Raw genomic sequence first — 11,161 nt, forward strand, 5'->3', positions numbered from 1 at the left:
GGTCAATGGCTTTGGAAGAGCTTTCCTGGAAGCCCCACCTAAGAATTGTCATTTGGCCACTCATCTTCAGGGGAGACTAAGAAATATAGTTTTTAATGTGGGCACATTGTTACTCCCAACAGAGTGCTGTGATTACGGAAAAAGAAGGAAAATGGTAACTAGGTAGGCAGCTAACTCTTGCTACCATACTATCCTCAGAAAGAAGATAAGGAGAATGGGTGTTAGGTAGGCAGTTAGCTGTCTCTACCACTCCATTCTTAGAATTCCTTTTGAGGAGAGTACTGTGGATAGTTGGGAAGGATTCTCTGATGAACCACTTATGTAGGTGATAAGACACCTAAAAAGCACAGCCAATAATTATGGGTCCCTAACATCGTTTAGGGAGGAAGTTTCAAATTAATGGCAGGCCTTCTGTTATGCTAAATAGAGATGTAAGTTTGATTCCAGAGCTGTTTTGCTTGGACAACGGAAAGACTAAATACTGCCAAGAGGAGTCCTATTTGTTTTCATTCTTAACACCCAACAACATTCAGCCTCTTCTCTAAATACCCTTTTAACAAATATTTTAAGAATAATGGTTTGAAGGGATGTCAAATTATTAGCCTTCCAGGGATAGACATTACTTGTGCTCACTAGTATCTGGTTCTTCTTTTCCTTTTTCTGAGCCCACAGGAAGAGTACACTATCCAGACTCCTTGTGACTACATCTGGTCAGCAGACTGTAAACAGAGGCAACATGTGTCACTTCTAGGCCAAGCACCCAAGAGCAGATATGAGTTCTCACTGCTTTCCTCTTCCCATTGCCATGATGAATATGGAGGTCTTGTGTTGAGTTGGTGGAGCCAGAAAACTGAAGCTGCCTACATCATTCAGTGTCAGCACATGGAGCAGGAAGGGAGTTGGATGAGGTTTCAACGGACTTTGACAAATCGAGAAATAAATTTGTCCATAAAAACTCAAGTGAAACAACTGTCAATCAACTGATAACTGGATAAATAAAATGTGGTACATAATAAACTGGAATATTATTCAGTAATAAAAAGGAAAGAACTATTGACATGTGATACAGCATGGACAAACCTTGAAAACATTATGTTACATGAAAGAAACTGGACACAGAGGACCACATATTACATGATGCCATTTATATGGCATATCCAGAATAGGCAAATCTTAGATTAGTGGTTGCCTAGGGCTGGATTGGGAGAGGGACTAGGAAGAGACTGTTAATAGGTACAGGGATTCTTTCTGAGGTGATGAAATGTTCTAAAATTAAATAGTAGCGATAGTTGTACAGCTCTGAACATATTAAAAGTCATTTGCTCTATCTAATGAAATCCCATAAATGCATGTTAATACTCATATTAGCCAATACAAGATGCCCTTGTTTCTAGTTGTAACACAGGCCAAAAGTGAATCTTCTCAAAGGTTAAAAAAAAAAAGCTATTGAATTGAACATTGTACATTGAATTTAAATGGGTTGATTTTATGGTGTATGAGTTTTATCTCAATATAGTTGTTAAAAAAATAAACAAATTTTTGTTAAGTTCAACTACTGAAATTTCAGTGCTAATTTGTTACTACTAAAGCATAAGCTGGCCTATCCTAGATAAAACACTGCCCGAGGTGCCCATGTGTCTGTAGTCAGCCTTGACTATAATAAAGTATGAATGAAGTATCATGGGAGCATAGTGCATGAGTCAAGTAACTCCAACTGGAGAGTGGTGAAAAAAGGAAGAACATTTAAACTCTGTAATGAGTAGAATAGTCCCCTCCTCCCTCCAAAATAAATAGATGGATGGATGGGTAGATGGATGCGTGGAAGAAAGGAAAGAAGGAAGGAAGGGAGGAAGAAAGGAAGGAAGGAAAAAAAAGGTAGACAGGTAGATAGATCATGAGTCACTTATGATAAGATATGGACTCATTGAAAAAAGATACTGAGGAAACCATCATAATTTGACACGACCAGAATATGAGATCTATATCATCAAGATGACAGTGGTTAGACAATAAAGTATCTTAAATTTCTGGCCAAGGTGTTGGGACTTGATCTAGTCAGAGAAAGAGAACTTTTGAGGATTTTTAAACAGCAGGTTGGAGTGGAAATATCTGTATTTTAGCTCACTCTGGTAGCAGGGCAGAGACTGCATTCATGTAAGTAAAACTCTGTGTCAGAAGCTGGGAGCCTGAGTCTATTGGTTCCACAAATACATCATGCTATCAAGTCTCACACATGCTGGTCCCTCTGCCTGCTACACTGTTCCCTCACCTCTTCACCCACTAACTCCTTCTCATCCTTCAAGCTGCATCATCAACGTGGCTTCCTCCAGGAAGCCTACCCTGGCTCCACAGACTAGGTTAGGGTCCCTTATTTTGTGCTTTCAAAGTATGCTGTGTTTCTAGCACTTGTTTCAATTGTAATTAATTAACCACTTGTGGGATGAGCTGTACATCATCTGTCTCCCTCACTGAACTCTACACTCCAATGAACCATGCTAGTGTTGTTCACAGCTGCACCCTCACTGCCTAGCACAGTGTCTCACCCACAAGTAGGAGCTCAAAAAATATTTGATGAGTAAACCAGGTGGGTGGATATGTGAATCGGTAGATGAATCTGAAATTTTAATAGCTGACTTGAAGGTGAAATTCATTCTGAAAGGAAAGAAAAGCATAAACTGAACTTCTATGATAGCAGGGAGTGGTGAGTTCAGGCTTTGGAGTCAGCCTGGCTTAAGTCATGCCCCAGCTGTGTGACCTAGCGCAAGTCACTTTCCTTCTCTGAAACTCAAGTTTCTTTCTCTGTAAAATGGAGACAAAAATATTTATCTCATTCAATGAAAGTTAACACAAAGCAGTTAGCATTGTATCACACAATAATACAGCCTCAATATATAACGATAATAATAATAATAATGAAAATAGAGCTTTATTTTCTCACTTAATCCTGACAATAATTCTTTGAGGATTAAACTCAGTGTTTCCCACACTTGCCTGGTTATAAGAATCACCTGGGGGGAACATGGTATAAATATGGTTTCCCAAACTCTCACCCTGGACATTCTGATTCTGTGGGGCTGGAGTGAGGCCTACTGAAATTGCAGTTTCATCAGGCACTCCAGGTGAACCTTATGAGCAGGTAAGTTTGAGAAAAACAGTGGCTATTTAATAATAAGACCAGTGTTTTTCCCATGCACTTTAAAGTACAGGAGAATCATCTGGGGATTCTAATTCAGTAGGTCTGGGTGGGGCCTGAGATCTAGGAGTTCTAGCAAGCTCCCAGGTTATATGGATGCAGCTGGTCTGGGGACCACACTGAGTTCAAGGAGCTAGCTTAGAGAGTTAGCTCACTGCACAGGGGTGTCAGCTAAAAATGCTGATGCTTGGGTCCTGCCCTAAAGATTCTGGTGTAATTAGTAGGTGTGGCCTGGACATTGGAACGTTTAAAGCCTCCTCAGATGATTCTACTGTATAGCAAGTTTTGAGAACCGCTGATTTCAGTAAGTCATATTGTTGGAATTTATAGAGCTAATAAATGACCAAGCCAGTATGTGATCCCTTGTGAGAAGGGTATACAAAATGGTAACTGATATTATTATTACTGATATTATCGTTATTTGAGGGAGGACCCCAGATATAAGGCACAAAGAAGTAGCATAAGGCTGGGGTCAAAATCTGGAATTTGCAAGCACGAATGGGCCAAGCCGGCAGTATAAACAGGGTATAGTCTAGGAGAGAGCTCCCTGCTCTTATTCTCCCAGCTGTGGACAGACAAAAGCAAACAAACGTGGGCGTGCGCCATCTCCCTCTCTCACTGGCACCTCTCCAAATGGCATGAGCAGCTGCTGAGGTCTCAACTCACCTCACACCCACGCTTACAGCTTTTTGAAGATGGAAACAAAAGCCAGGCTACCCAGGCAGACGTGAGAGATGCATGATTGGATGACCTTGAGAAAACTGTAGCAGCCCCTAACTCAATTTCTTACCAATTATCCTGGCGAAATGTCTCCAAAGGGACAGACATTCATGGCTTGATTAACTAGAACACCAGACCACCGGAGACAGGCAAACATTCCAACCACAAAATTCATTTGGAAGACTCAAGGCGGAGAAGGGATGTCAAAGACTGGCTGTAATTTCAGAATCCATGAGAGGCATCACTTGACGTGAATAATAAACACAAAAGCTATCATTCATAGAGGGCCTGCCATGTGCCAGAATGTGTGTTAAGTACTCTCCACACATTTTCTCATTTAATTCTCACCACCACCCTGTGAAGGAGGTACTCTTAGACCCTCTGAATAGATGAAGGGATTCAAGTTCACAAACCTTAAGGTCACACATCCATTAATTGGCAAAACTGGGTTGGAACCCCACACTGGCTCTTAACCACTTTTTATTTTCCTTCTTACTCTGTGTAGCTGAGCCTCATAGATCACTGCCTACTTTGGCCTTTAAACAAAAAGTTTTCCTCTGACTATGCAGTGTAATAATTATCCCCACCGAGCCCAGCTGTTCCTCCGTACCCACATCCATTTCTCTCTAGCTAGGAAAGGGACTGACTTTGAGAAGGCTGCAGGGCCCCCCAAAAAGAAATGAATGCATGTACTGTCTTTAAAGGTTGCCAGTACCAGAGAAAGTGACATTATTCTGAGCAGCTTTGGTTTTGTATCAGAGCTTTCTGCTGTTTTAATTTGCCCCGGGGTTCCGGAAAGACAAGCCCTGTGTTCCAAAGGCTTCAAGCAGGTGTGGTCATTTAATTTCCTATCTTTAGAAAAAAAAAAGAGCAGGTGACATTTGAACCAGCCCGCAGGCTTTTGTTCTAAAGAGCAGGATTGTTATTAGCTCTTACTTTGTCCCTCCACGGTAAGGTATCCATGGTTCTATGTCCTCCACCAAGGTGATTCCCAGGATACAACGTTCTCTACCTTCCCTGACTGATCTCTGAAACCTTAAAACCCTCTTACTGGAGGACAAAAGCTTTCCTTTCATAATTAGAGACAAGGCTTAAAGGTAGATAGCCAGATGAAAGGCAAGGTGAGGTCTTTCCAGCCAGCAATGACCTAGAATCATCACAAATCCTGAGTCTGCCCTTTAGCAACTCATAACTAAGAATGTCTTGGAGAAGGCAATTGTAAGCAAAAAGCTGAGAGCAGTACTCAGTTTTAGGCTTTTAGCCAGCTAACAAATTAGTGAGCAGATAATTTGAATTACCTTTTTTTTTTTTTAATTTTTGCAAGCTTAATGAGGAAACTTTTTCCTTCAAGTTCAGAACTAGCTAACAAGCTCGTGAATAATTAGACTCCATGGTGGATTTCAAGGTCTTTTTTTTTTTTTTTTTTTTGCTCAAATCCATCTTGATTTGGAAAATCTTTAGCTAGCAAGTATACAAGGAAATAATTTGGGAGACCATCTTGATTTTTTGATCATTTAAACTACAAAACCCAGACATTAATCTCTTTCCTGTTCTTTCCCTATCAAGTGTAACCTTTGTTTCTCACCTGGCTTGGGTTGGAAATTAGTCACATAATAGGAATAGCCAATCTTGATAGTGCTTACTAGTTACCAGATACAGCTTTAAGGGTTTTACATGTATGAATAAACTCATTTGCTCCTTGCAACAGTTCTATGAAGCAGGTAACATTTTCATCTCCAATTTACACATGAGACACCAAGACACAGATGTTGGGTAACTTGTCCAAGGACACAATAATAACGGTCCAAGTCAGAATTTGAACCCAATCAGCCCACACACTTTTAAAATTTTAACTGTTACCATTTTATAAAAGGATAACAGACATACAGGAAAGTGCACAAGTCATAAGGGTACAGCTCAAAGAATTTTCACAAAGTGAAAATTCAGTACCAATACTCATATCAAGAAACAGAACATGATCAGAGCCCAGAACTACCCTCCTGCTCAATTCCAGTCCCTACCTCTGCTGCCACCTCACCTGTACCCTCAATCCCGGCCCCGGGTAACTAGCAATTTGATTTTTTTACTATCTAAGATCCTACTATCTTTGCCCATTTTTGAACTTTATATAAATCTAATTATACAATATATAACCTTTTGTGTCTAGCTTCTTTTATTCCTAATAATGTTTGTGCTTCATCCATGTAGTTGTTTCTCTGTCCCATTCTGGGACCAATCCTTGGACCAATATCATGCTGTCTTAATTACTATAGCTTTATATTACATCTTCACATCTAACGGTAACAAAACTCTAGTAATTAACACAGTCTTGTTCTTCTTCAGGATTGCTTTGGCAATTGCTCTTTCCTAAGCTTGTTAATCTCTACCAAAATACCTGTGGGATTTTTTAAAATTAGGATTACATTAAAATTATCAGTAAATTTGGTAAGAATTGTCATTTTTACAATAGTGAGTCTTCCAAATGAAATATCCCTCTATTTTTGGATCATCTTTAATTTCTCTCAATGATGTTTTGTAGGAATGTTTTCTTAGGTCTTATACATTGTTCATTCAATTGGTTCTTAGATAAATTGTCTTTTATGCCATTATAAATAGATTTTTTAATTTCATTTTTTGTTTGTTGCTAGTATTTAGAAATAAAATGATTTTTCTACACTGACCCTGCATCCAGTGACCTCAAATTCACTTAATGTAATTGTTTTTGCATAGAATTTTTTGGATTTCTTACAGACACAATCAAAATATCTACAAATGGTTACATATTTGTTGCTTCCTTTCCAATGCTATGCCTCTTATTAATATTTTTTGCTTTGGAGCTCATTACTGAAATATTATACTATAATCCAAATTGCTCTCTTAGAACTCATTTGCCTTCCAAGACTGACATTCCTGGGATCTCCCAGTATGTGTTCTTTATGTGTGTTCATTTATTAAGTTAGGACTGCTTTCTACCCCAAAGAACAACAACAAAAAAAAACACAACAGTGGCAGAAAAAAAAAAGAGGAGGTTGTGTTGTTTTGTTTTGTTTTGCCTGAATCACCTAACAGAGATTCTAAATAAATGGCTGCTGCAGCTTCAGTTATCAAATCTACATTCAAAGCAGGAAAGAAAGGAGCCAAGACCTGCAAGCTTATACCCCGAATATTTTCCCAAAGTCCCAAAGTTCCCCAGATTGTCACTTAGGATGCATTGGTCAGAACTAGATCATGTGGTCATTCCTAACTTTAAGGGAGCCTGGGAAAGTGGAGTATGGAATTGTTATAATTGACTTAGACCACATCCATAATCTGGGCTGGACACATTACCTCTGAGCAAAATGGTAGTTCAGTTAGCAAAGAAGAGGGAATGGTATTTCGGTAGTCAACTAGCAGTGTCTAATACATCACAAATAGACTTATCTCCATAGAAGGCCTCTGCCTGCTCTCTCTTGAACCCACTAGGTGTCTGTAACACAGTAGCTCCAGGCCAGGAACCTGTACCTGGACCAAAAAGAGGACCAGATGAATGAGACATGCCATTTATTACTCATGATACAGCTCAAGAAGCTTCAGCACTTGATTGGTTGGAACTACAGGAAAAGGCATCCAGCCAAAGGCAAGCAACATTTTATCCCCAAGCTGGGGAAGGGGGCTTGCAGATAGTGTCCAAGAGAATGGTGGCCAGCCACCCTCTCTAGTGCATTGAGCAGATAATATCCATGGGAACAGAGAGTTCCCATGGGAACAGCACAGAATGTCCTTGGAAGCAGGCATTGCTGAGAGAGCCCTGGGTCCACTGTCCACTGTCCTCTTTGGGGCTGCTGACTAAGCAGCCCTTTTAGTCTTCTGAGTATGTGGAGGGGCTATGTTTTGAATGAACCCCACACTGTCCCTGCGTCTCCTCTGAACAACAATATCTTCTGCCACAGTTGAAGCCTCCAGGTGATCAAGCTGTCCTGCGATATAGCAGCCAAGTGGAGTGAAAGGTTCTCACCTCCTTTCGTGCTACCCTCTGTGAGAATTGTCACACAGCAGTGCTGCTCATGCTCAAAACATTCAGAATTTTTAATAAAACATATCTCTTACAATCCTCACCTTTACAAGGACCTTGACACAAGTGTTTGGAACTGAGCCCAGAACCAAGGGAGAACCACCACACTGTGCATACAACCCCCTCTGAGGACCACAATTTGCTATGAGTCAAGCTGGTTATGCTGGGTGCCTACCCCTCTTAGGATGAGCTCTTTCCCAGGAGACACTGATGTTCTGGTGAGCTGGGATTCTGATCTGAAGCCCCACTCAGGATCAAGCTGAGACCCTGGCTACAGAAACTAAGTAAGCTAAAAACTAGGAAACCATTTTGCCTTCAGAGCACTTTTGAACTTGAATGACAAAGAAGTATTGAATTTCTTAACCAGCTGGAAAGTCAAGAAACCTGGGATCTAGACCCGATCCTGATACTAATTGGCTAATTAATCTCAGGTAATTTCACTCCCCTCTCTGGGCTTCTGTTTCCCCAAATGAAAACATAAGAGAGTTGGACAAGATAGCCTCTCATATTCAATCTAGCTCAACTATTTTTTAGAGCCCACCCCATGAAAATGTGCTAAGGAAATGCCCCAGTGGGTCCTGACTATTTGTGAGTTTAGATTTTGAGTACCCTAGGAGGAGGTCCTAATATTATCCTCGTATTAAAAATCTGGAAACTTAGTCACAAAGGTAAGGCAGCTTGCCCAAGATGGCAAAGCTAGTAAGCAGTGGATCAGAATTTGAACCTAGGTCTGTCTCATTCCATCCCGGCTATGGACCACTATGTTATGCAACCTCTATCAATACTGGTCCCACACTCCCTGAGAATAGAGCCACGGTGCAAAGCCTCAGCTACAGAGAAGATAATCTTGCTTCTGGGTGGAGCTGAACAGCTCCCAGGTGAGGGGCAGGGCTGTCATCCACCTACCCACCCTTCCCGTGAATTGTCTGCCCACATGATTACAAGTTTCTGCTAAGCCTTCAGCTTTGCTCTGCTTTCTCCACCATAGGCTTCTTATTTTATGATTTCAATATAAATGATTTACTGGTAATTGTCATTCCACAAACTGCTCAGCCTGCTATAGAAATCAAATTGCCCAAACCCGCAGCTAAGTTGAATAGAGGAAATAAATGTACCCTTAGCTCTAAGAACCAGAATTGAGATAGCAGGCAGTCCACCACACCTGCCACCTGTATCATTCACTCAGTGGGGATCTTAGGGCCTGCCACACATGAGGCATGTAAATACACATGTGTGCATTTTCTTCTCATATTCTCCACGGGAGCTATATACATGGCAACAATTCCACATCAGAAATTTTTGTGAGAACTTGTATTTGTTGAGCTGCCTCAGTTTTCCCAAAAGCAATCAATCTTAAGGAAAACAAAAGGCAAAAAAAAAAGAGAGAGAGTATTCAGTTTACTGACTATTCTCTGAGTCAAAGGCAGCCAAGATCCCAAACATCTGACCTCTCCACCAGGCATCGCTGCATGTTCCTGAAGGAGATTTGCAGAAAACTAAGCAATACCCATTCTTTATTACTCTGTTGTCTTCTATTCTAATAAGCTTGGTAGTTCAAATAGGAGCAGAAAGGACTCCGTTTGCCCCTTTGCCTGAAGCTCTTAGACAGTGCTTAAAGTCTCTTTGGTGAAGTACCATTTATTTTTCCAATCTGTTGTGGACTGACAATTTTATAAAATACAATAGAAGTAATTACTAGGAAAAATAAGAAAAAAGACATACATAATAAAAGCCTGAATGTTTTATTGTTAGTCAATAAATTCAATAGATTCAGTTAGATTTAATAGATTCAATAAAATTACTCAGTCAAATTGCTATATAAATTTCTAAACACTCTCAATTTCAATTTCTACCTTGTTGCAAACCAGTTCAGACAGCTTACAGATCAGCATTGATCCATGGACCACAATAGAATAGCACCTTGCCAGACCACAGAGGGGCAAATATGTGGCATATGCATCACCGGTTCCCTATCCCATAACCAACAGCAGACATTGATAATTGATCACAACACTCATTCTTTTAATTTTTTGTAATTTTTATTTTACTTATTTTATTAAATTTATTGGGGTAACATTAGTTAACAGTGTAATATAAATTTCAGGTGTACAAGTTTATAACACGACATCTGTATACTCCATTGAAAATATTCATTCTTCATTGCAGCCCCAGATTCCTTTTCAGCACATTAATCCACTCCCCAAATCAGATTGGGTATGCAAAACAAAAATGATTTGCTATCCCTGGTTCCCTTTTTCCAGTTCTATATTCTGGTTCTGGCTTTTTTGACTCTGTGTTCCAAGCCTTCTTCTACTCTTTTCTACTCTCTCCAAAAGAAATAGGTCTTCCAGGGGGCTAGAGCCTGCCTGTTAAGGAGGCAGCCCCAGCACTGAATTCATTGAAGAGAAGAGAGAGAAGTGCAGTGATGACATTTCAAGGAAAGAAAACAGAGTTTCTAACCCCATCCAGTCCTATTTACGATGTCTTTACACACCTACCTCTAACCACCGCCCCCGCCCAGGAAATAAGGCTTAATCATGTGCTTTGAATCTTATACTAGAGATAACATCTGTGGAATCTGCAGTGTATCGGACCTTATTTTAGGTGATTATTTTGCTACCTCAATTCATCATATAATACCCCAATGAAATAGCCATTACTATATGCTTATTTTAACAAGCTGAAACTCAGAGAGAGAAAGTGACTACTCAAGGTCATGCAACTATGATAGAGCTTAGATTCACTGATTTCTCTTCCCCCTCCAGACCCAGCTTTGGAACTGGGGGAGACAGGCTAATGGTGACATTTGTGTAATCCACAGTCTTTTCCAAATGGTACTACCAGGCAAGAGAGGCAGCACTTCCCCTCCTTACCCCCAAATGGCAAAGGAGAGCAGACCAAGGCTCGGCCTCAAACTCAGCCTTTTATCTTAAAGATAATTTATTGATAAGTGTTGAAGAATTACAATGTCCAATCCCACAGTTCATGGATGTCGCTAGGGCAGTTAATTGGACATTATTCATTTGCTTCTCTGGGTCTTGGAATCTTGACATTTTAAGGTAGGAGGCTACGGAGTGTCCACCCAAAAATACTGATAGAATGAGTCAGTATTTCATCAAAAGCATTGGCTGGAGAATTCACCCATCTGGCCTCGGCAATCTGGCCTCCTAGACAACTGCGGAAATAAATAAAACAAA

This window comes from Pteropus vampyrus, unplaced genomic scaffold, assembly GCF_000151845.1.
Source record: "Pteropus vampyrus isolate Shadow unplaced genomic scaffold, Pvam_2.0 Scaffold171, whole genome shotgun sequence".
Classification (NCBI taxonomy): Eukaryota; Metazoa; Chordata; class Mammalia; order Chiroptera; family Pteropodidae; genus Pteropus; species Pteropus vampyrus.